The following is a 25,713-nucleotide window of genomic DNA, read 5'->3' on the forward strand; positions in this document are numbered from 1 at the left end:
GGAAGGACACTACATAATGATCAAGGGATCAATCCAAGAAGAAGATATAACAATTATAAATATATATGCACCCAAAATAGGAGCACCTCAATACATAAGGCAAATGCTAACAGCTATAAAAGAGGAAATCGACGGTAACACAATAACAGTGGGGGACTTTAACACCTCACTTACACCAATGGACAGATCATCCAGACAGAATATTAATAAGGAAACACTAGCTTTAAATGACACAACAGACCAGATAGATTTAATTGATATTTATAGGACATTCCATCCGAAAACAGCAGATTACACTTTCTTCTCAAGGGCACATGGAACATTCTCCAGGATAGATCACTTCTTGGGTCACAAATAAAGCCTTGGTAAACTTAAGAAAATTGAAATCATATCAAGCATCTTTACTGACCACAATGCTATGAGATTAGAAATAAATTACAGGGAAAAAAACGTAAAAAACACAAACACATGGAAGCTAAACAATACATTACTAAATAACCAAGAGATCACTGAAACAATCAAAGAGGAAATCAAAAAATACCTAGAGACAAATGACAACAAAAACACAATGATCCAAAACCTATGGGATGCAGCAAAAGCAGTTCTAAGAGGGAAGTTTATAGCAATACAATCCTACCTCAAGAAACAAGAAAAATACCAAATAAACAATCTAATCTTACACCTAAAGGAACTAGAGAAAGAAGAACAAACAAAATCCAAAGTTAGTAGAAGGAAAGAAATCATAAAGATCAGAGCAGAAATAAATGAAATAGAAAGAAAGAAAACAATAGAAAGATCAATAAAACTAAAACCTGGTTTTTGAGAAGATAAACAAAATTGATAAACCTGTAGACAGACTCATCAAGAAAAAGAGGGAGAGGACTCAGACCAATAAAATTAGAAATGAGGGTTTCCATGGTGGCACAGTGGTTAAGAATCTGCCTGTCGATGCAGGGGGCAAGGGTTCGAGCCCTGGTCCGGGAAGATCCCACATGCCATAGGGCAACTAAGCCCATGCGCCAAAACTACTGAGCCTGTGCTCTAGAGCCCGTGAGCCACAACTATTGGAGCCTGCACACTTAGAGTCTGTGCTCCGCAGCAAGAGAAGCCACTGCAATGAGAAGCCTCTGCACCACAACGAAGAGTAGCCCCTGCTCGCCACAACTAGAGAAAGCCCTCGTGCAGCAACAAAGACCAAGTGCAGCCAAAAATAAATAAATTAAATAAATTTTTAAAACACAACAAAAAAATTAAAATTAAATTAAAAATGAAAAAGGAGAAGTTACAACAGACACTGCAGAAATACAAAACATCAGAAGAGACTACTACAAGCAATGTTATACCAATAAAATGGACAACCTGGAAGAAATGGTCAAATTCTTAGAAAGGTATAACCTTCCAAGACTGAACCAGGAAGAAGTAGAAAATATGAACAGACCAAACACAAGTAATGAAGTTGACTCTATGATTAAAAATCTTCCAACAAACAAAAGTTCAGGATCAGAGGGCTTCCCAGGTGAATTCTATCAAACATTTAGAGAAGAGCTAACACCTATCCTTCTCAAACTCTTCCAAAATATAACAGAGGGAGGAACATTCTCAAACTCATTCTACAAGGCCACCATCTCCCTGATACCAATACCAAACAAAGATGTCACAAAAAAAGAAAACTACAGGCCAATATCACTGATGAACAGAGATGCAAAAATCCTCAACAAAATACTTGCAAATAGAATCCAACAGCACATTAAAAGGATCATACACCATGATCAAGTGGGGTTTATCCCAGGAATGCAAGGATTCTTCAATATACACAAATCAATCAATGTGATACACCATATTAACAAACTGAAGGATAAAAAGCATATGATAATCTCAATAGATGCAGAAACAGCTTCTGACAAAATTCAACACCCATTTATGATAAAAACTCTCCAGAAAGTGGGCATGCAGAGAACCTACCTCAACATAATAAAGGCCATATATGACCAACCCACAGCAAACATCATTCTCAATGGTGAAAAACTGAAAGCATTTCCTCTAAGATCAGGAACAAGACAAGGATGTCCACTCTCACCACTATTATTCAACATAGTTTTGGAAGTCCTAGCCACGGCAATCAGAGAAGAAAAAGAAATAAAAGGAATCCAAACTGGAAAAGAAGAAGGAAAACTGTCACTGTTTGCAAATGACATGACACTATACATAAAAAATCTTAAAGATGCCACCAGAAAACTACTAGAGCTAATCAATGAATTTGGTATTTGCAGGCTACAAAATTAATGCTCAGAAATCTCTTGCATTCCTATACACTAACAATGAAAGACCGGAAAGAGAAATTAAGGAAACAATCCCATTCACCATTGCAACAAAAAGAATAAAGTACCTAGGAATAAACCTACCTAAGGAGGTAAAAGAGCTGTACTCAGAAAACTATAAGACACTGATGAAAGAAATTAAAGATGACACAAACAGATGGAGAGGTATACCACGTTCTTGCATTGGAAGAATCAATATTGTGAAAATGACTATACTACCCAAAGCAATCTACAGATTCAATGCAATCCCTATCAAATTACCAATGACATTTTTTACAGAACTAGAACAAAAGACCTTAAAATGTGAATGCAGACACAAAAGTCTCCGAAAAGCCAAAGTAATCTTGAGGGGGAAAAAAGGAGCTGGAGGAATCAGGCTCCCTTGACTTCAGACTAAACTACAAGGCTACAGTCATCAAGACAATATGGTACTGGCACAAAAACAGAAATATAGATCAATGGAACAGGATAGAAAGCCCAGAGGTAAACCCACGCAGCTATGTTTAACTAATCTATGACAAAGGAGGCAAGAATATACAATGGAGAAAAGACAGTCTCTTCAATAAGTGGTGCTGGGAAAACTGGACAGCTACATGTAAAAGAATGAAATTAGAACACTCCCTAACACCATACACAAAAATAAACTCAAAATGGATTCGAGACCTAAATGTAAGACCGGACACTATAAAACTTTTAGAGGAAAACACAGGAAGAACACTCTTTGACATAAAGCAAAGCAAGACCTTTATTGACCCATCTCCTAGAGTAATGGAAATAAAAACAAAAATAAACAAATGGCACCTAATGAAACTTAAAACTTTTGCATACCAAAGGAAACTATAAACAAGACGAAAGACAACCCTTAGAATGGGAGAAAATACTTACAAACGAATCAACGGACAAAGGATTAATCTCCCAAATATATAAACAGCTCATGCAGCTCAATATTAAGAAAACAAACAACCCAATCCAAAAATGGGCAGAAGACCTAAATAGACATTTCTCCAAAGAAGACATACAGATGGCCAAGAAGCACATGAAAAGCTGCTCAACATCATTAATTATTAGAGAAATGCAAATCAAATCTACAATGAGGTATTACCTCACACCGTTCAGAATGGCCATCATCAAAAAATCTACAAACAATAAATGCTGGAGAGGGTGTGGAGCAAAGGGAACCCTCTTGCACTGTTGGTGGGAATGTAAATTGATACAGCTGCTATGGAGAACAGTATGGAGGTTCCTTTAAAAACTAAAAATAGAATTACCATATGACCCAGCAATCCCACTACTGGGCATATACCCAGTATATATGCCCAGAGGAAACCATAATTCAAAAAGACACATGCACCCCAATGTTCATTGCAGCCCTATTTACAATAGCCAGGTCATGGAAGCATCCTAAATGCCCATTGACAGATGAATGGATAAAGAAGATTTGGTGCATATATACAGTGGAATATTATTCAGCCATAAAATGGAATGAAATTGGGTCATTTGTAGAGATGTGGAGGGACCTAGAGACTGTCATACAGAGTAAAGTAAGTCAGAAAGAGAAAAACAAATATCATATATTAATGCCTATATGTGGATCTAGAAAAATGGTACAGATGAACCAGTTTGCAAGGCAGAAATAGAGACACAGATGTAGAGAACAAACGTATGGACACCAAGGGAGGAAAGTGGCAGAGGGGACATGGTGGTGGTGGGATGAATTGGGAGACTGGGATTGACATGTATACACTAATATATATAAAATAGGTAACTAATGAGAACCTGCTGTATAAAAAAAATAATAAAATTCAAAAACTAAACATAAAAAGTAAATGTCAGAACAAAAAAAAATTAACAAGTTTGCAAAACACATATCTGATAAAGGATTTGTATTTAGAATATATAAAGAGCTCTCAAAATGAAGTACATAAATAAATAAATAAATGGCAAAAGAGTTCAATGAGCACTTCATCAAAGAATATATATAGATATCAACTATGCACATGAAAGAGGCTTGACATCATTAGACTTTAGAAAAATGCAAATTAAAACCCAAACAACATGTGCTATCTACCTACTAGAATGACTAATATTGAGAAGGCTGATCATACCAGGTATGGGTGAAGATGTGCGGGAATGTAAAACAGTGTAATCACTTTGGAAAACAGTTTGGCAGTTTCTTTAAAAATTAAAGATATACCTACCATATGACCCAGCTATTCCACTCCTGGGTATTATCTAATTTAAACAAAATCATATATCCATACAAAGACTTGTACATGAATATTCATAACAATTTAATTTATAATAGCCTGGAGCTGGAAACAACCCAAATATCCATCAACATGTGACTGAACAATCATATCCGTATACCCATACAGTGGAATATCACTCAGCAATGAAAAGGAATGAACTCTTAACACATACAACGACATAGATGAATTTCAAAATAATTATGCTGAGTGAAAGAAGCCAGACAATAAAAAAAAGAGTACAAAGGGACACAGAAGTAACTTTTGGGCGTGATAGATGTGTTCATTATCTTGATTTGTGGCTATGATTTCACAGATATAGATATATGTCAAAAGTTATCAAATCATACACTTTAAATACATGCAATTTATTGTATATACATATATATACCTCAACAAAACTGCTTTAAAAATTAAAATGTATAAAAACTGTCAAAAATGTATAATTTGCCCGAATCTGTGGACCTTAAGAAAAAAAGACAAACCAGAAAAGGCAGCCTGTAGAAACACAAGGTTCTTTCTATAATATGAAGGAAAATAACAGAAAGCCTCGGTCTGTGAAGATACTGCGGGGAGGTAGTGCGTCAGGCATGTGGAGGTAATTAATGCTCTTTCCGCCCTATTTTGCTCCTGTCACTCAACTTAAACGGGAGCTACAGAGTCTCCCAGAAAGAACAACTGGATCCCATCTATGTAAGGGAGATGTCACCAGATTCCCAATGCCCTGGGACTTTCCCAGCAGAAGTGAGAAAGAAAATGGGGTCCATGAGAGAGGAGGCTGTCACCGTGAGCCAGGACTAAATGTAGGAGGGGAACTGGTGGCTCCAGATGCATCTTGCAGCTGTTGTGGGAACCCAGCCCAGGCAGCCACCATGGTGCTGCATGTGTCCTCAAGGAGAAAAGGGACAGTGTCTGGGAAATGAAAGGACCAATTCACAGAAGTCAGTAGTACTTCGGGATCCGAGCCACCCAGCTGGGACATGCTGCCGGTCTCAGTCACAGCAGCCTCCCCACTGAGTGTAACAGCCCACGTCCTTATAGACTCCACAGTCTGTAAGGCTGCCATGGCCTTGAGAACATCAAGGGCATCCACTGCCTTCTGTGGATCTCCTTCAGGGCCACCCTGAGGTGGTGCAAAGAAAATTCAGTCCAGCCCAGTGAGATGGATAGCAAAGGCCTGGGCTGCACAGCCATGCAAGGGCTCTGGTCAGAGAAGAAAGCTGGACCAAGGAGCTCTAACAATGGGGCCCAAGCAACAACCCTGAGTCTGCTGCCAACCACTGAAGCCCTCGCTTGAGAAAAATGTTGAGAACTAATATTCCCCCTTTTTTCCCAAAAAAAGCGTTATTGCTCAGGGTACCCAAAGGTAACCTGCACTGGGATGGCTGTGACAGACTCACAGCTCTGCAGCATGAAGGCCAGGAATCTGGAATAAGAAGCCATGGTGTGGACGATCAGAACACGGCATTGCTCTCATCAGCAGTTCGGAGTTCTGGGCCGGCTAGCTTAACAGCGAGTGAGGACCGAGACCAATTCTTGATGCACTTAAGGCAACCTGTGGAGAATTCCTGGGCACACCTAGGGGCAGGAAATGACAAATCTATCCATGCATTTTAGGTACAAATATATAGTGACTATCAAAATTTAAGTTTTAGTACTAATATGATACATTTCTTTTTTTTTAACATCTTTATTAGAGTATAATTGCTTTACAATGATGTGTTCGTTTCTGCTTTATAACAAAGTGCATCAGTTATACATATACATATGTCCCCATACCTCTTCCCTCTTGCATCTCCCTCCCTCCCACCCTCCCTATCCCACCCCTCTAGGTGGTTACAAACACCGAGCTGATCTCCCTCTGCTATGTGGCTGCTTCCCACTAGCTATCTATTTTACGTTTGGTAGTGTATATATGTCCATGCCACTCTTTCACTTGGCCCAGCTTACCCTTCTCCCTCCCCGTATCCTCAAGTCCATTCTCTAATAGGTCTGCATCTTTATTCCATATATGACAAACCCACAGCCAACATCGTCCTCAATGGTGAAAAACTGAAACCATTTCCACTAAGATCAGGAACAAGACAAGGTTGCCCACTCTCACCACTATTATTCAACATAGTTTTGGAAGTTTTAGCCACAGCAATTAGAGAAGAAAAAGATGTAAAAGGAATCCAAATTGGAAAAGAAGAAGTAAAGCTGTCACTGTTTGCAGATGACATGATACTATACATAGAGAATCCTAAAGATGCTACCAGAAAACTACTAGAGCTAATCAATGAATTTGGTAAAGTAGCAGGATACAAATTAATGCACAGAAATCTCTTGCATTCCTATACACTAATGATGAAAAATCTGAAAGTGAAATTAAGAAAACACTCATTTACCATTGCAACAAAAAGAATAAAATATCTAGGAATAAACCTACCTAAGGAGACAAAAGACCTGTATGCAGAAAATTATAAGACACTGATGAAAGAAATTAAAGATGATACAAATAGATGGAGAGATATACCATGTTCTTGGATTGGAAGAATCAACATTGTGAAAATGACTCTACTACCCAAAGCAATCTACAGATTCAATGCAATCCCTATCAAACTACCACTGGCATTTTTCACAGAACTAGAACAAAAAATATGATACATTTCTACTCAAAGGCTAGGAAATAACTGAAATTAACCTACATTAGTACCTCAATTAATAGGAGTATATTTTCCTCCTATAGAAGAAAGGGATAAATAACAATAACAACAAAGCTCTCTCAGTATGAGGGTCCTTATTCAGAGATGCATGCCTGGAGATCAGGACTGGTTCCGACTGATCTCCTACAGTGATAATTCTACAAAACGGTGAGAACGGACCCCAGACCCTGTTATAATGTATCCACAAAATCAAAGTAAACAGCACTCTTTAGACAAAAGCATAGACTAAAGTTTCACAAGCATTTTCACTGTGAGTTTTTTTTTTTGCATTTATTCATTTTATATATTATGAACATATTCTTTTTTTTAATTTATTTATTTTATTTGTTTATTTTTGGCTGCGTTGGGTCTTAGTTGCTGTGCGCTGGCTTTCTCTAGTTGTGGCGAGCGGGGACTACTCTTCGTTGCGGGACGCGGGCTTCTCACCGTGGTGGCTTCTCTTGTTGCGGAGCACGGGCTCTAGGTGCGCAGGCTCAGTAGCTGTGTCTTGTGGGCTCTAGAGGGCAGGCTCAGTAGTTGTGGCGCACAGGCTTAGTTGCTCTGCAGCATGTGGGATCTTCTCAGACCAGGGCTTGAACCCGTGTCCCCTGCATTGGCAGGTAGATTCTTAACCACTGCACCCCCAGAGAAGCCCTGTGAGATTTTTTCAAGTGTTATTCTATTGGGTTCTCAACACTTAAATGACCCAGTACTTCCCAGTGAGTAAAAGATCTGCTGTGCATGGATATTGGTGACTGAGGGAGCTCTATCTCTCTTGATAACAGAACAAGACGAAACAGAATGAAACTTTATCAGAAACGATTTAGATTAGACTGCAGGAGGCACAGAGTTCTGGAATTGATGTCCAAGTGACATTTTAAATTCCTTGATACTCCAGAGTACCTGTCCATCAGGGACAGAGCCATCTGCATACATCCTGACAGTTCAAAGAAACATAAGCAGCAAAAACTGACACTACGATACATTGTTCTTGTGCTGACTGCTTTATCCCTAAGGCTAAATATTTTTAAATATCCATCTGAAGTGTTAACGAATGAAGGCAGAGTCCATTCTCTCCATAAACAGACTGTTTTGTTAAGAATGCAACTCAGACATGGCAGAATCTCCCCATGTGCTGATTGTTAATGTATCTTAGCCATGACATATATTCTTACATGTTCCAGTTCAGCAAAGTCTCCTTCTCTTAGCTGGAGATGCCGAGTTTGGACAGCTATGATTAATCTAGCCAAGAGAACATATTTCCTCCCTGAAACACAGCCTTGACAGTGAAGCAAAATGTGATTAAGTTGTGTCACAAATAGGTGCAGCTCAATCCATCTGGCAAAGGGGAGTCTGTGCTGCCTAATTAGGAAATTTAATGATCTGATCTGATCAAACATCCATTTACAGTTTTGATAAGTGAAATTACCCAGTTAGATTACTGCAAAAGGGTGTGAGCTGGTGTCCTAACAAAACCCCTGGAGCTGGGAGTGTGGACCTGGGGATGGCGAGATTGGTACACATTTAGGTCAGCAACACATTGTAGCAAAGGAATGCCACATGACTTTCTGAATATTTTTGGCCGGTAGCTTGTGAAACGCTGATCTGATTTGCTTGGAAATTTTTTAAATAATTGGCTCCTGCTGGCTGAGGCCCCATGCCAACACCACATGGTAATTCATTCGTGACATTCCTAGAAGAGAGAATCTGCCTGAAGAGCTGCTGTAATATGTTTAGGGAATAATCATGCCATCCTCCGAATAGGATGCATAAAAGGAAGCAAGCAGCAGGGAGGCCTCTGTGTTTCCAGGGAAAAGATTCTCAATCTAAATGGAAATTATATGTCTCTTCCTCTTTTCTTCATTCTCAGGCTCCAAGTAAGAGCCTGGGACCATTTTAAGATCGAGTATACAATCCCAGAGATGATTGTTTAGGTCTCCTGGATTTGGATTGACCCAACCTCTAGAAACTATGATGGTGATTTTGCAAAGAATCCACTTGAGGTATCATTTTCTGGGCTTTTGTAGATGCCACTTGATTCTTGGGAAGCTTTTCAAGAAATACATGCATCCTTTGGGAAACAAAAGAAAGCACCAAGGTAATCTGACTCTTCTGGAAATAGTAAGAGTCGTATTGTAGCTCAGAGCTAGAGTAGGGAACTCAAAGAGATCATTCAACAGGTTCCAAGATCATGAGAAAGTAAAGAGTGGAACTAGGGTTTATCTCTTAAAATTGTAAAAGAAAGAAAGGGAGGGAAGGACAAAGCAAGTTTCATGGAAAGATTCAAGGGAAGATGTATAAAGAAAGGCAACATCAGAAACTCTGAGCAACTGGAGAGTCCAAGAGGAAACAAGGTTGTTCTGGTACCACATCAAGTCCCAGGACACAGAAAAACAGCTCTGTCCCTATTTTCCACCAACCCCAAATGGAGATAGCATTCTTCAGGAATTCATATATCAGGGAAACCATAAGGGGCACAGTAGAGGTATCTGGAGCTGGATACTGGTCTGGACACCCTGTGGTGCGAACAAGGCATTCATGCCAGGTACTCTTAACAATCCAATGCTGGATGTCCATTTTCAAATCCCATCTCTTGGACTTTCCCATGTACAAGGATGCAGAAAGATGGTATCAGTAACCAGTGGTCTAGGAGTAAGAACAGCAAGATGGAATCCCAAATCTAGGAAATACCAACAAAACAGCCCACTCTGACAATGTCCTAAAGTAAATGTCTTAACTGGCGGACATGCTGGGAGACTAATACAAGGAGAAGGGAAGGGATGATGAATGGGAATCTAGCAAAACCTGAATGGAGGGTTGAGTGGACTGACCGACAGCAGCCATGACCACCCAACTGTAAGCGTATACAATAAACTCCATCATCAGTTTCAAAGGGTCCAATCTGATGGAACAGATAAGCACAGTGCCGGTAGCTTCTTAGGCAGGGACAATTCTTGGGAGAGGTAGTCTTGATGACATGGATTCTGTCTAAGTTAGGGTAAATGTTAGGGTAAATGTTCTCAAAAGTAGAACACAGTAACCAGATGAAAAGGAGTCCTCCCAGATTAAGTGATTAGAATTAGGGTCCAGGATTGCTGACCTGGGATCAGAGCCAGGGTCTGAGACAAGGGTCCTGCAAGGAAATTGCCCCCATGCATAGTGATGTGGAAAAGAGGAGCTAGAGTTCATTGCTTATCTAGTGCTTGAACCTCTGATAATTCCTTTTTGAAGCCAGGTGGTCTAAGCTGGAAAATGGTATGCCTCCCCTCACCCCAGGGGAAAGGAGTTTTCAATACAACATGAAGCCTGGCTCAAGGATTGGATGTGGCTGAACACACAGGGGGCAGGTTATTATTGCTGGCAGTTGGCTAGGCTGATTCAGGCAAGGAAGCTAATAAGAATCCACACATCAGGAGTCTCCAGATTCCCCCAATTTGGCGATAGTTTCCTATAGAGATCAAGTTGAGATATATAGAAACAAGACCTGTGATCTAACAGAGGTTTATTTATTTATAAATGCAATTGCATGAGAAGTATTACAAAAGTATAAAATCAGATCATGTTCAATTATATATTTAATGGATAAAAACATAATGACATGAAATTCATTCTGGCCCAGAAATATCAAGGTATACGGAGGCAATACCAATAGATCACCAGGAGGAAAAATAGCCTGAAATGTCATTAATTAAGCAAAGCATAAATATTTATTGACCATTATGATGTGTTAAATATCATGCTAGGTTTGTGGGAAATTCCAGAATAAATAAGACATGGATCCTACACTAATGGTGGGGAGGAGCTAACACATATTAAACACTGCAGACTCTGCCTACGCCCTTTGGACACTTTGTGCTTAGGCTGGAACTACAGAAGGCCACTCTGCCCACGTGTGCAGCAGGCTAGCAGTGCTGAGGAATGACCCCACCCCCAAGAGCAGCTCTTAGCCAGTGTCTTTCTGAAGTTGAGATAGAAATATTTCTACTCCTTTGCCCTTCGGGTGAAATAATTCTAAGGCATATGTTTTGTACTGCTTCCAAGAGTTTCCCCATGGGCTTAGGCTCCAGCCAACCACTGTGGTCACGGCTTAATAATTCAGCCTTTGTCATCTGCCTTGCCCTCTCCACTCCACTACTGGTACCCCCGCACTTCCCAAATAAACGCACTACACTTGAATCCTTGTTTCAAAGTCAGCTTCTGGGAGAATTCGAACCAAGACAAGCACCTACTCTGTACTATGTACTGTACCAGACAATTTACATTCATTACCTCATTTAGTCCCTTTAGTAATTGGATAAAGAAAAATATTATTTCATTATGCCACTTTACTGCTTAAGGTTCTGCATTAGTTCTCTACCACAGTCAAGACTTTTTAAAAAGTGTATCATAGTGTAGTGGACACAATTGTGACAGTCTCCTGACCCTCGACCCCCAGTGGCTATGACCAAGCTATCAGCCCCTCCTTTGGGTACCTGCTTCTCACCCATCTCCAAAATGAGTTTTTTATTTTATTCTTTTAATAATTTTTTTTTTTTGGCTGCGCCGCATGGCACGTGGCATCTTAGTTCCTCGAGCAGGGATCAAACCCGTGCTCCCTGCCGTGGAAGCGCAGAGTCCTAATCACTGGACTGTCAGGGAAGTCCTGAGTTTTTTAAATGGACTGCCAATCACAGAATCCTGCTTCCAATGCACACGGTGTGAGCACGTGACTCAATCTGGACAAATCAGAGATTTTTCTGTGTATTTTTACAATTAGAACCAAGAAATGCCAGCTTCTTTCCCTGCAGTGGGGAAGAGATAAAAGGTGGGTGCCTGGGAGTGTTATGGCCACATCTCCAGGCTCATGGACAAAGTCTGTCTTCAGTGGGGAGGATGGAACCAACATTGAGAAAAGCAGAGGTAGCAGATAGAGAAAGAGGAAGTTTGGGCAGCCACTTGTCTCTAAAGCCAGACTGACCCCTGCCCTTCCCTGGCATTCATTACAGGTCAATGATATTTCTTTCTTGATCAAAGTCAGATAAAGTTGGATTCCTGCCACTGGCAATAGAAAGATTCCTGCCTAATGCACACAAGATGGTGGACTGACTTGCTCAGCCCTTATCCCAACGAGGTTGGAAATAAAATTATAAATTTCCCAGGATCTCTTGTAAACGGAGCTCTGGATATGACTTAGATTCCACAAATCAGAAGAACTCAAGTGAGACTTTGTTTCAGAACAGAGTCAAACAGGAAGAGAGGCAGAGTGTATAGCATCCAGGTTTGGGTGCTGATCAGGTGGAGGTAAGGCTGTTCTTCAATCAGTAGCTTCCCATTTTGAGATGTGCTTCCTGATTTGACAGCTTTCTGCATTGGGGAGGCAGCTTTCCTGATCATGCCAGCAGCTGAGTGCTCCTAAGACTTGACTGTTATTCATTCCAATAATTTTGCAGCATCTAAACCCCTGTATTAAAACCCTTCCTGCTTGCACTAGGTAGAGTGAATTCTATTATTGGTACCTGAACTCTGACTGATACACCTAGCCTGCAGGACCCTTCATAGCCTCTTGCTGTCTACTTCTTGTCCTTTTGCCCTTCCTCCTCCTCCTCCTCCTCCATGTTCCAGCCACACTGAATGACTTGGTGTTTCACCAACATATCCATGCTGTGATGCCCACTGGATAACTGGAAATGTGTGTCTATCGCTTGGAAGGGAGTTCTAGGCTAGAGGGATTCAGGAATCAGCTACAGAGAGTGAAAAATAAAACAGTTGGTATGGATGGACTTTAGAGAGGACAAGTAATAGGATGAGATGGGCAGAAAACAAGCTTCAGGGAATGTCTGTATCTAAGGGGTAGAATGATGAAAGGAACGGTTGAAGGGAGCCGGTGGAGGGGTCAGAGATGCTGGGGGAGAGGACATTGTCACAGAAGCTAAGGAAGAGCAGGATCCCTCACGACATCCACACTGCAGAGAGAGGAGTGGGGAACTCAGGAGAGGTGTTCAGCATGTGGGGTGGATTTCTGATTACTTTCCTCACCGGGTAGTAGGGAAAGAAGCCCAAACGTAGGAGGTTAAGGAATGGGTAGGAAGGAAGCAAAGGTGAAGAATGGAGTGAAGGGAGAGTGATGGTGTCATCACAGATGTTACTATCTTATTATGAACGGGTGCCCTCTGCAAACATTACACACCACACTGACTTCAGTCTGATACGCTTGTGGAATCCTCACCCTAATAGTTTTAATCCTTGTGACATGTGTTCCCACCCCCAATAAAAAAGACAAGAGGAAAAAAAAAGAATAGAGAAAGAAAAAATTTTTAATATATTAAAAATAATTTAAAAATTTAAATTTAATAAATAAAAAAATAAATAAAGGGAGAGAAGGAAGAAAGTTCAGACCACATCCAGTTCCACCTCCCATCTCTAGGCTCCTGTCCCTCTGGCCCTGCCACTCTCCATCATCACAAAAATACCCCCAGCTCCAAAATGCTGTTCACTCTTGGGAGGGTCATAATTACTGTGTTGCCTTCTTGTGTTGGTGCCTGAAAGACCACTCCCCTGTGGGTGGAAGGTCTCCCCTGAACAGGAAGATCCTGGGGTTAACCACCCGGAAGAGGCGGGGTTCAGATGGGACCCAGCACTCAGGGGTGGAGCTCGGGAAGAAACGTCAGTCTCAGTCTCAGCCTCAGACCTACAAGCTCATCCTCAGTGTCAGAAGGACTAAGCCTGAACCTGTGTGTTGGGCAGGTACAGGTCAGAGATGGTCTCTGCTGCGTCCTGTAGTGGACCAGGAGCTGAAGATACATTAGCTGTATCTGGAGGGCAGATCACCTTGCTGTCTTTATTATGCTTCTCCTTTCTTGGTCCATCTTGTGTCAGCCTTGCAGTGAGCTCCAGTGAAGTGTTCTGCGTCAATCCTCGGGCTGCTGTAAGAGGTCAGATCAGAAGCCCCTGACCGCAGTGGGACTTCCAGCTTCGGGTCTGTCCCTCCTCACTCTTCCTCCAGGAAACCTCTGATGTCACAGTGTTTCTCTTCCCCAGTGCTGGGTTTGATTCTCACCCCCTCCCAAGGACCTGTTTGGGGAAAACCATTCCAATCACGCGTGCATGGGGTTCAGAGTAACCCCACCTTCCCTACATTCCATACATTCATCTGTTCACTCAACTATTCCTTCAACATGTATGTGTTGAGCATCTTCTCTGTTTGGGACATTATATTAGGCCCTGGAACAGAATGGCAGCAAGACACGTTTCCTCCCTCAAGAAGTTTGCAATCCAGTGATTTCCTAGCTTGTGAGAATAAGGGGACTACAGTAACCTCATTCATGCTTCAGAAACCTCTCTCTACAGTGTTGCTTTGAGTGATGGGGGTGAGCTGGGCACCTGCAAGAGGTACCCAGTCAGTGGACCATGACTGCTGTTGCCACCTCCATGGAGCCTATGCACATTGGCTTTGTGGTCATTCAGGTATGACCCATCCTCACCCACGCTCTCCTACCCAGGCTGAGCTGCCAGGGGGTCACTATGAAACACCATGAAAAGGTGTGTAAAAAATCTCTGAGCCAAACTGAGATTATTTCTTCTGGGAGAGTAGAAACAAGGGAAGATAATCCAGAACAGGATGTTCACACACAGAGAGAGCATGAAAACTAATATATTTGCACACAGACGGAACATTTTAAAATGTGAGCCAGAAAGAAGGTAATTGCTGATTTGAAGATCTGAGGCCTGTGGGGGGAATGGGGCCAAGGGCCCAAGTAGAATTTGAGGGAAGCTTTGGAGGGAAGGAAGGACACATCTCACCCAGGGACAAGAAGGAAGGGAAGAAGAGAAGGAAGATCCGGACAGACTGTGATTAGAAGAACAGAGGCAATGCGGGAACTCAGGTACAAAGGGGTAATGGATCTTTCTTCATTGTGACTGTTCAAACTCCAACCACCTTTCTAGTTAGGGGGCTTTAATTCATGTGCAGTGGTGGCAGAAGCAGTGCCCCTCCCCCCTAAAGAGGCAAAGGGGAGAGAGTCTGCCTTCATCTCACTCTATTCCACCAGCACCTGGAAGCCAGGGTATGACCTGTGACTCACGTTCAATCAGAAGCTCCCCCTAAATCTTTCAGTGTGGTGAGTGTGACCCACAAATGAAGGGGAGGTGTATTAGTTACCTATTGCTGTGTAACAAATTACCCCAAAACCTAGTGGCTTAAAAGAACAAATATTTATTCTTTCCATTTCTGTTGGTCAAGAATTGAGAAGTGGCTTAGCTATGTGATTCTGGCTCAGGGTCTCTCATGAGATTCCCATCAAGATTTTGGCTGGGCCTGCAGTGGGCTGGGGATCCACTTCCAAGAGAGTTGACTCACATGGCCATTAGCAGGAGGCTAAAGTTTGTCACTGGCTGTTGGCTGGAGGCTTCAGTTCTTCTTCTTCCATTCTTCAGTTCTTCTTCAGGGCTTCTTGAGTGCACTATGGCATGGCAGCTGGTTTTCATGAGAACAACTGATCCAAGAGAGAGAAAGGCAAAAACCACAATGTCTTTTATAACCTATCCTCAGAAGTCACACACTATCATTTGCACAATATCCCATTGGCTATACAGGAAAACCCTATCACTGCAGGCAGGGGGTGAAGATCATCAGGAGCCATTTTGGAGGCTGGCTACCACAGTCGCTCATGGTCAGCCAGCTGCCCAGCACAGTGTCCTGCAGTGGTGGCAGTAGGGTCAGAGACAGCAGCCGTTTTGCCATCCAGCCATACTCCACCTGCAGCCCAGCCTCCAGACCCCCTTTAAGTCCTGCTTATGTTCCAAGCTTGCTCCTCCAGGCTCCTGTGGATTCTGTTGGTCTCTACATCCTTGTTTTGCTACAGACAACAAGGCTAGTTTCTGTTGTTTGCAATCAAGAGCCCTAAATGGGACAGATGATGTTGATCTCCAGGAAGTTGTTGGTGAGTTCACGTGATGAAAAGAAGGGAGAAGACAGAACTGAGGTAGAGACTTAGAGAGAGTGAAGTTTAAAAAAGGATGCCAAGTGGGACACGAGCTGGAGTATCCAAGAGAAAAATGTAAGAATTGTTGAACAGCCATGAGGATCAACAGGGATTTATGTAAGACTCAACTGAGAGATCAGTGCAAAACAGGTTGTTCTTTTTTTGTTGTTTTTTTAATTCAGTAAAACACCCTCTCTTTTTACTATAGGTCCCATTTGGTCATTGAGAAATTACAGACTATGGAGCCCAGACTAACTCAGAAACTTAGGAGGTTTCATATTTTTATTAATTTATTTATTTTGAACCTCAGGTGCAGAGGATTGAGTAAGTCATTCTTACATTTTCCCATTCAAGCCCTCCCTCTTATTTTATGTATCACTTATTCTCTTTTATTCTCATATCCATCTCCCCACTCTCACCCTCACAGTCAATCATTCTAATGGCTCAATGTGTATCTGTTTATTTGTATGTATTAATGCAAATGGGTATTGTTTTATATACATGCATTTTTAAATTGTATAAATGTTGTGTGATAGATTTCATTTCACCTTACTTTTTTTCATGAGCTCTGCTTTTAAGATTCATCTATGTTGTTATGTTTATATCTAATCAATGGCTGTTAATGGCTGCCGGGCTCCCATGGTGTATATCCACTACATTTTGCCTTCCCATTCTCCAGGAACGGGTGCCCAGGATGCACTTACCTCCTCACCATCACCACAAATAACTCTGTCATGAGTATACATGTCCCCTTCGCCATCTATCTCCAGCGCTGGAGTTACTGGGTCAGAGAGTGTGTGTATTCTTAATCTGATGAAGTCATGCCTGATTACTCTCCAGAATGCCTCCACAAGTCCACTCCCACTGGAGATACATGGGGTGAACAGTTTAACTTAAAGATTCATGGCAGTGGCTGGCATGTGGACATCATAAGAGCAGGCTCTGGGTGTCTCCAACCTAGGTTAAAAGTACCTTTTACTTAGAGCTATACATTACTTTTTTTCTCTCTTTATGACATTTTGTAGGTCCCTCCCAATCCAGTGCCCCCTCCCTGAACAACACATTCCATGAGAAACCTCAGGATATTACTGTAAAGGAAGAGAAAGGAGTTGACTGATGCAATCTTCACCTCTAATTCAGTCCTACCCTCATCTTCAGACACATGTGGACACTCATGAACACTGGGAAGCTTTCTAATAAAAATGAGTTTCCCTCAACAGATAACTTGACACTGAGTGTATAGCTTGAGTCCTCCTCTTTTCCCGGCATCAATAAATCAGATGGCCACCAAAACTAAGTCCTACACGTCATCTTGGAAAAAGTAAAAGAAAATGACACAAGAGCCAAAGGGAGAGCAGGACAGCACAACAGACTTTGCTGTTGAACATAAGTAAATGCAGGTTACAGAGGATGTGGATTATCTAATGCTGGAAAACAAAGAAGGTGAATTGGCCAAAGCAAATTGGATTTCAGACCACTGCCCCACATAAGCAGAGGGCCCAAAATAGTTTCTCCAATTGTGATCAGTATTCCATCAAAAAAAATAAGCTAACAGTTATTAGGACAGCTATACCTAATGTGTCCAATTTATGGTAGATGAAAATAAGGATCAAAGAGTTCAAATGACTTGCTAGCAATGATCACATTGCTGGTGAGCTGTGGAGATGAAAACCAAATGCAAACTCCAAGCTGGAGTCTGGAAATGTGATTTATAACAATGCACTCATTCTAACAAAATTCCACTGTTGTAAAAGAATTTAGAGCCCAAGTGGAGTTCAGTATAATAGAATCTGATCCAAGTATAATATTCATAGCTACAAGAAACATTTAAAGTAGGACAATAAATTACACATTTCACTTCCAATTTGGGGCAACGTTTACTGGGGAGAAAAGGATAAGAGGAGATAATCTTTGTTTCTTAAGGAAAATCTACAGTTCCTTTCCTCTTTCACCTGTTTAGTCAATAGACGAGATAATTTCACTGGTGGTTTTAAAGCGACTCTCCCAGGTTTCCCTGTGTAGAGATCAGAAGAGGCTGCTGTTTTCCACACCCCACTGTGCACACACATCTCCAGCAACTACTGGGACTCCCCAAGGGCCAGCCTCCCTTGACCCCCCGTGTTCAGAGAGAGACAGGGCAGGGCTTCCAGGCTGGGGATTTGCAGTCCACACTGAAAAGAGGGAGATCAAAAACACTATGGTTCTAGGATCCCAGGCAGCAGTCTGTTACAGAACAGCTGCAAAAAATTTCTGTTTGATTGTAGAGACAGAAGAGACCACCTGCTCCGAAGATGTGCAGTGTCTTGTCGAAACTCCTCCTGAACCCCGGGGAGTCAGTTCAGGTCCAAATCCTGCTGTCTGTGATGCTGCTTCACGTGCCCCACTTTGGGCACTGAATGGGAGGATCCTTCTCATGGTTCCAACCAGCCCAAGGGACTCCTGATGCTGACCTCTGACCTCTGGCCACTCACTGCCCATCTCCCAGCAGGATCCTAAGGGATTAGCTCAGGCATGAATAATCACTCTTGGACATCTTCTCCAGGCTCCTACAGCTTTATTAACGGCGAGAAAGAACTTGTACAAGAGGGGATGCAGGTATAAGTGAAGACAAGTAAGAAACTTTAACTCAGATATAGAATCCTCTCTTGATCAGTGTCACCTCCCTGCCAGTGATGAAGATTGCTGAGAAAGTTGGCAGTCGTGGCTCTAGCATGAAGGTTATGTTGCCCCTGGGAGTGATTTGCTCAGAGGAAGACACCATTGACCACCAAGCTTGAAAATTCTGCTGTCCCTGTGCTTAAAGAATACATCTGCTGCCTCTACAGGCTGGGAGTGCCTCCCATCCAGGGCCTCTGGACAAGCCCTGGGAGCTGCCATTGAGGATGGGATCCCAGTGAGAATCAGCTGGAGTGCAGGCGTCCAGGAGGCTAGAGGGGTCCCTGGTAGTGGTGCCAACAGGACAAACTCTCCTGCCAACTCCCTTTCTGATTCAACTTGACTTTCTGTGAAAGAGAGGGCAAGGAGGAAGAAGGTCCAGTTTATCAGACTTTCAATACTTCTTTTGTCCTCCTACCCACTCCCCATCAGGGATTTTCACAATGTCAATCTTTCTCTCTGCTTCCTGGTTCCCCACTTCCAGATTCTCATCTGAAGTCTTCACTTGGATGGCATTGGTGGCGAATGTCTTGATCATTAAGAGCAGGTACTCAGTGACTTGCTAAATTGGCAAAGGCTGGTCTTGTCAAACAAACCCTCAGGACGTCCAGAACCATCCACTGGGGACTTAGGTGAGGCCTGTTAAATCCTCACATTCTTTTTTGCCTTTTTTGTCCCCACCCAATCCCTATCCTCACTCCTAAAAAGGGCAGAATTTCAACTCAGTGGTGCTGAAAAAGATTTGGATTCAGTGCTGTTGCCTTGGAGTAAAGGGGTCATGGGAAGGGCTGACTTATTCCAGAAAGTCCTGCATGTCCTGTCTCCTGCCCACCCCTTGACCTCACTCTTTGTGCTGTGGACACACTTACCTTTTTCCAGTTCCCCAAACATGTTGAGCCCTCGCTCACCTCAGGGCCTTTTCACACTATTCACTTTCCCTGGACACCTGTTATCATTGCTATTTGTATGGCTAATGTACTGGTTTGCTAGGGCTGCCATAACAAAGTGCCACCGACTACGGAAATTATTGTCTCACAGTTCTGGAGGCTACAAGTCTGAGATCAAGGCGTCAGCAGCATTGGTTCCTTCTGAGGGCTGTGCCCTTCTGAGGCAACTGTTCCAGGCTCTTTCTTAGCTTTGGGTGGTTTGCTGGCAATCTTTGCTGTTTCTTAGCTTGTAGAAGCATCACCCCAATCTCTGCCTTCCTCATCACATGGCGTTCTACCTGTGTACACGCCTGTGTTCAAATTTCCCCCTTTTGTAAAGACACCAGTCATATTATGTAAAAAGGCCCACTCTATTCCAGTATGACCTCATCTTTACTAATTACATCTGCAATGACTCCATTTCCGAATAAGGTCACATTTTGAGGTGCTGGAGGTTAGGGCTTCAAGATATTAATTTTGAAGGGTGGCAATCCAACTCATCACACTGGATCTTTCCCATCTTTCAAGTTCCTAGTGGAAGCATCACATCCCCAGACAAGCTCCTTTAACTCTCCTATCCATAGCGTCTCCACCACCAACCCTGGCTGTCTCATGGATCACAACTCTCAACCTTTGCTGGTTTACTCATTCATTTCTGTTTTACTGAGATTGGAAGATTGGAAGTGGGGAGGGGGAAGCACGTCTGTCCTCCTTTCCACCAGACCCCCCAGGGCCCAGCACACTGAGTGGTTCTGTATCCTGTGCTTTGTGAACCATAGGGAAGTTTGAGGTGAAAGGAGAATTCAGTACTGATCTTAACTTTATTTAAATTTTGGATATTTTATTCATAAAGGATTTTTTGCATTAATTTTGATTTTTAAAATATTATATCAAAATAGCATTTACCTTGATTACTGAGTTTTTTGGTGCCCCCTTATATTTCATGCCAGAGGCAAGTGCCTCACTCACTTCATCTGAGTCCTGATCCCGTGTCTGTATCATTGGAAATGAAGAAAAAAGGAAGCAGGTCCTTAGCCAGCGAGGACCAAGAGACTCTTCTCATTGTGAAAGGAAACAGACAGAAGATGATCCTCCGCAATAGAACTAGGTGGCAATGGACTTGAGGAAAACTGAGGCAAGAGTTGAGTCCTAGAAACCCAAGGAGGACACATCATCCTTTTCAATTCCTTGTCCCTCATAGTAAAAAACAATTATTTTTGTCCCAACGACCGCATTCCCCTCTCCCCCTCTGGCCTCAAAGCGGTCGAGGCCCCAGTGCAGATGTCACCCCAATTCTGCCCAGCCTCAGCTGCAGAGAGCCAAGTGGGAACCCAGGCTCCTGATGCAGAGGTCTCTCCCCCATCCCCTACCTTCTCCAAGGTGCTGACACCACGGTGGAGCCAGGGCTTCTGACACAACTATATCGCTGAGTGTCAGGGATTTCCCCAGAAAGTGTAAGGATTGTTGGGCTTCCAGGTGAGAGGGAAGCTCAACGCACCATCCCGGGCACCAGCTCCTCAGCCAGTAACCACAGCACTGCCGATCCCTCTCTCTGCAGGGCCTCTTCACCTCCGCTGGCGCCCCCTTCCTGTCCCACCTCCCCCGCCACACTTCCCTCCTTGTCCCTTCCTTGCAGCCAGAATGAGACATGGCGCCTTAGAGACAGGTTTATTCTTCCAGCTCCCCACAAGAGTCATTTTCACATTAAACAACTCTCCATAACCCTGTTTCTGGGTGATAGATTACCTGGAAAGGTGAAAAGTGAGGAATGATATCTCCCTGGTGCTGAGTGGGGCTTCTATGCCAGAGGTGCTGGGAGCTGGGAGGGGAGAGATGGCTCTGGAGCTGCCCCCTCACTTAGCATCAGAGATGCTCACCTAGCAGCCTGGGAAGGTGGCACCCACCCCAGGCCTGCATGTGGAGCAGCTCAGCAGCCCAGGGGGCCCTGCTCAAGTGCAGCAGCTCTTTTACGAGTCCAGGGCCAGCTTCGTCTCTTTGCCTGGAGCCAGCAGTTTCTTGAGCACTTAAGGACCTCAGCTTCTTCCTGTGGGGCCTGACAGTGAGTCACTCTGGCAGAGGGGTCTTCTCAGAGCCAGGTACCTCTTCCACCTGGAAGGAGTCGGGAATTTGAATTATTCTGTCTTTGAAGCCCACACTGTGTGGGAGCTAAAGGGGAGAGGCATCGTGGTACCCTAGACCTGGAACCAGAGACTTGCTCTCCCCCTGGGAAACTCAGTTTTATTTACTCAAAGGATAACAATGCCGCTTCCTCTGGGTGAGTTGTTGTGAGGGTTAAATGTGTGATGTACATGAACGTGCCTAAATTGTTCTGTGAATGCTACACACACACACACACACACACACACACACACACACACACACACACCTCCAAAGGGGCCACTGGGAATGGTCACACCACAGGGGCCTGGGCCATCTGGAGCCCTTTAGTCTCATGCCCAACCCCATCTGGAGGGAAGAGTGTGTAGACCCTGCATCCCCTCTCCTTTTTTCTGGGCTGGACCACTTTGGATGCTGCCTTTCAGAGCCGGAGTTCTAGACATCTCTGCTTAGGAACCACCTGCCTTTGCTGGGCCTTCTGCCATGTTTGGATCGAATGCATTCAGTGGCCTAAACAGGACCAAGAGAGAAATGTTTAGTTTTCCTTTTTTATCTCCAACCAACAGCCAATTGTATTTTATTTTTTCAGATTCTTGGCCCATTAGGATTCCACTGCCTGACTGGCCAAGAGAGACATAGGTGAGGGAAAGGCTTGGAGACTCTGGACTGCCCAGGCTCCAGGAGGAAGCTGAGTTTGACTTCAAGGGATCAAGGCATAAGACTAAAAGAGGCAGATAGAAAGGAGCTCCAGAAACCCCTCCAGGGCCAAGGGCATATCCCCGCCACGTCCACAAGGCACAGGGGAGAGAAGGCACAGAGTCAGGAATGGCAAAGCACTTTCAGAGTCAGCCAGTAGGCCTCCTCATCCAATGTTGAAAACCATTCATCATTCACTCATTCATTCAACAAGCAACTTTTGCTTATCTAATCTCTGCCTGTGGATTTGGTGACCAGAAAGGAAGCTCACCATTTCCCCTGGCCTGATCTTCAAACACAAATGAGAGAATCTGGGCTCATCAATGCTTTCAAAGATTTCCCCTAGAGTATAAACTCCATGAACTCAAGGTCCAGTTGTGTTTTTCTCCCTGCTGCATCTCTTGTGCCTAACTCATAGTTGTCACTCAATAAATATTTGTTGAATGAATAAATGGATGAATGCATGATTTAATGAAATACCCTAATGTCAGAAAAGAGCAAATTCATACCTCCAGAGCTCTAGGGGCATGACCTGATGACTGAGCAGCAAGAAAAAAATTGGAAGTCTCAGTTGTTTTCTTAACAATTCATGCAAAAAAATTGTACTTTGCATCAAAATATATCCTTATTTATTTTTACTATAAAAATGAGGTTTTAATTGACTCACCAAAGGGTACAATTTGCATGGACTTTGTAGTTTTGCCCCAGGCACACTGCCACATGCCCCTGGTGGTAACACACAGCTGATGGTCTGGGAGCCTGTTGCCAGGCGATTTCCTGATTCCACCCCTGCATCCTGTTGTCCAAATCCTGCATCCTCCTTCTGATGCCATTCCATCTCACATACTACCTCTTGCTCTGGCCCACTCCACGCCTAGATTCTACTCTTAGGCAAAGCCTCCCAGGTGCAGCAGGAAGTAGCACTCCTCTTGCCACATTTTTTCTTTCATAAAACTCTAGCTGAGGCCATGAATAATTGGTTCTTTCTGGAGAGGGACTGATAATCTGTCTTTCTTGGAGCTATTACTAAGCTGTCCTGGCAAGTGGACAAATGTTAAGAGGAGAAAATGGAGCAGTGGCCAGGGTAGGCAGTGAGCTCAAGATAATGGAGTCAAAAGCTACAGAGAGGTCCCCTTCTGGCAGCCAGGATATGAATCATGTCAGTCCTGGAGGAGAGTCGCAATTCATAGCCCTCCTGCACTCCCCCTGCAGCTGGACCTGCTCAGTCTGGACCTGGGCAATTTGACTCTCACTGCTGAAGAGGTCTTGCACCAGGGTATGGTGGACACACTGCCACCCACCTGTGTGAAGTAATGTGAAGGGCAGCAAAGGTCCCAGTCAACAGCACCAACCTCTGAATGAGCAGCCACTGTTGAACTTACTATAAACCTAGCACAGTGCTGGGCCCTGGGGCTGGCCCCTGCCCTCCATTAGTTCACAACCAGAAATGTCCACATCCCCAGCTCTGACCTGAACTGACACCCCTCAGAATCACTCCTATAGTCCAAGGCACCCTGTTAGACCGGAAGTGTGCTACCCAGGAGGTTGAACAATCAGTCCTTGTCAGGGCATTATGTCCTTTGTTTGCAGAGCATTTTCATGTTCATATGTCATCTAATCCTTAGAATCATCTTGTAAATTTATTTTAGTAATATAAACTTAAATAAGAGATTCCTCCAAACTCACAAATCTAGAAAGTGGCAAGCTGTGATTCAAACCCAGCATTTTCTAAGAACAGAGCGCTTTCTCTTTCCTCTACTCCACGCTTGAGAGAGAAGAGGTAAACGTTGACATGATGAGATGGCAGGAGCTGTGTGTGGAATGGGTCTCAGAAGGGGGTTCAGCTGGGCAGGATGTCATTATGGGTGGCTCTGAGCAACTTTATGACAGTCTGAGGGCCCTGGGACCGTGGAAGCCGCTGAAAAGGGAGAAGAGCTGCCAGCTGAGCCTGGGACATGTTTGTCCATATTTCTTCCTGGGACTAAGACTACTAGAGATAAAATTCCCAGATGCGCATAAGCGCCTGAACACTTGGATAGTAATGACATAAAGATTAATTAGGTGGCATTTGTTTTGTTTCTTTGAATGTGTATGCAGTGACAATGAGCTTCACACTACTGGGTGCTTCTGGTCCTTGGAAGCCTGTGATCTATGAGCTACATGTGTCTTCCATATGTTTTCTTTCTTCTGCCTGGGGAGGGGGCAAGCATCTTCCTTTGCTCGACAACTCCCCACTGTGATTAGGAAGGTAGGTGCCCCCAATACTCGTTTACTATCCCTCTGACAAGGTGGTTGACTGATTGAGTGTCCCATTTGCCTCAAGGACAAACAGGTGACACAGAATAAAGAGTACTGGCCTTTTTCAGGTACACTCTATCCATGTCAAGGATGGTATTCCTATTTCCCATCACTTAAACCCTTTTTATGCCCTTTTGTTTTATACGCAGTTCTCTCTTTTGGTTTGCTTTTCCTGGGATGTTCACCATGGAATTGCTGTCCTCTTGATGACAAGGAAGGTTCCCTACTGTGATTGTGGGGGTGGGGGGAGAGAAAGAGAGAGGGGGGTGGAGAGAGAGAGAGGGGGAGACCATGATATCCCTATATCGTCAGGCTGAGCTATTAGAGTGTCCTCTGAGACCCTTGAAATCTCCAAGTTGCCTTCCGATGAGGTTCTTCATATGTCCATGATGCAAAGACAATTTCTCTAACACACACACACACACACATACACACACACACACACACACACACCATAGTATCTGCACAGTAAGTGTGTGGCCATCCCAGAAGGACCAGGATTAGGTGTGGCATTGATTCTAAACTCCCAACAGCACTTCCTTTTCCCCAGCCCATCTCTCATGGAGACCTGAATTCTGTTTCCCTGACAACCAGACTCCCTCTCTCCCCATATTTTTAATGCTGTGGTGATAAGGTGTATTTAAACCCAGCAGCCATGTTCCCATGGTGATAGAAGACCCCCAGTAAGTTGCCATGGGAACAGGAGATGGCTTTGAAAGAGGATAAAAGTAAGTCGGCTTTGCCAGCGATGACAGCAAAGTTAGAAGCAGAGAGCCTGGAGAATATGGCTCAAGAAGGCATCAGGTCATGGG

General features: G+C 43.5%; 1 protein-coding gene across 10 annotated transcripts in view; it reads right to left on the reverse strand.

Annotated features, from left to right (window-relative positions):
* Positions 1-25,713, reverse strand: part of LOC309606473 (uncharacterized protein) — a 91,763-nt gene that overhangs the window by 39,878 nt on the left and 26,172 nt on the right. The window contains exon 1 of one of the 10 annotated variants that reach the window (XM_082343614.1): positions 5,965-6,346. The exons of the other annotated variants lie outside the window; for them this stretch is intronic. The gene's annotated coding sequence lies outside the window, so the exon portion shown is untranslated. Of the gene's footprint in view, positions 1-5,964; positions 6,347-25,713 lie in introns of those variants that run through there. 10 annotated transcript variants of the gene reach the window in all.

Source organism: Balaenoptera borealis, assembly GCF_965194805.1.
Source record: "Balaenoptera borealis genome assembly, chromosome: 11".
In the NCBI taxonomy this organism is placed as follows: domain Eukaryota; kingdom Metazoa; phylum Chordata; class Mammalia; order Artiodactyla; family Balaenopteridae; genus Balaenoptera; species Balaenoptera borealis.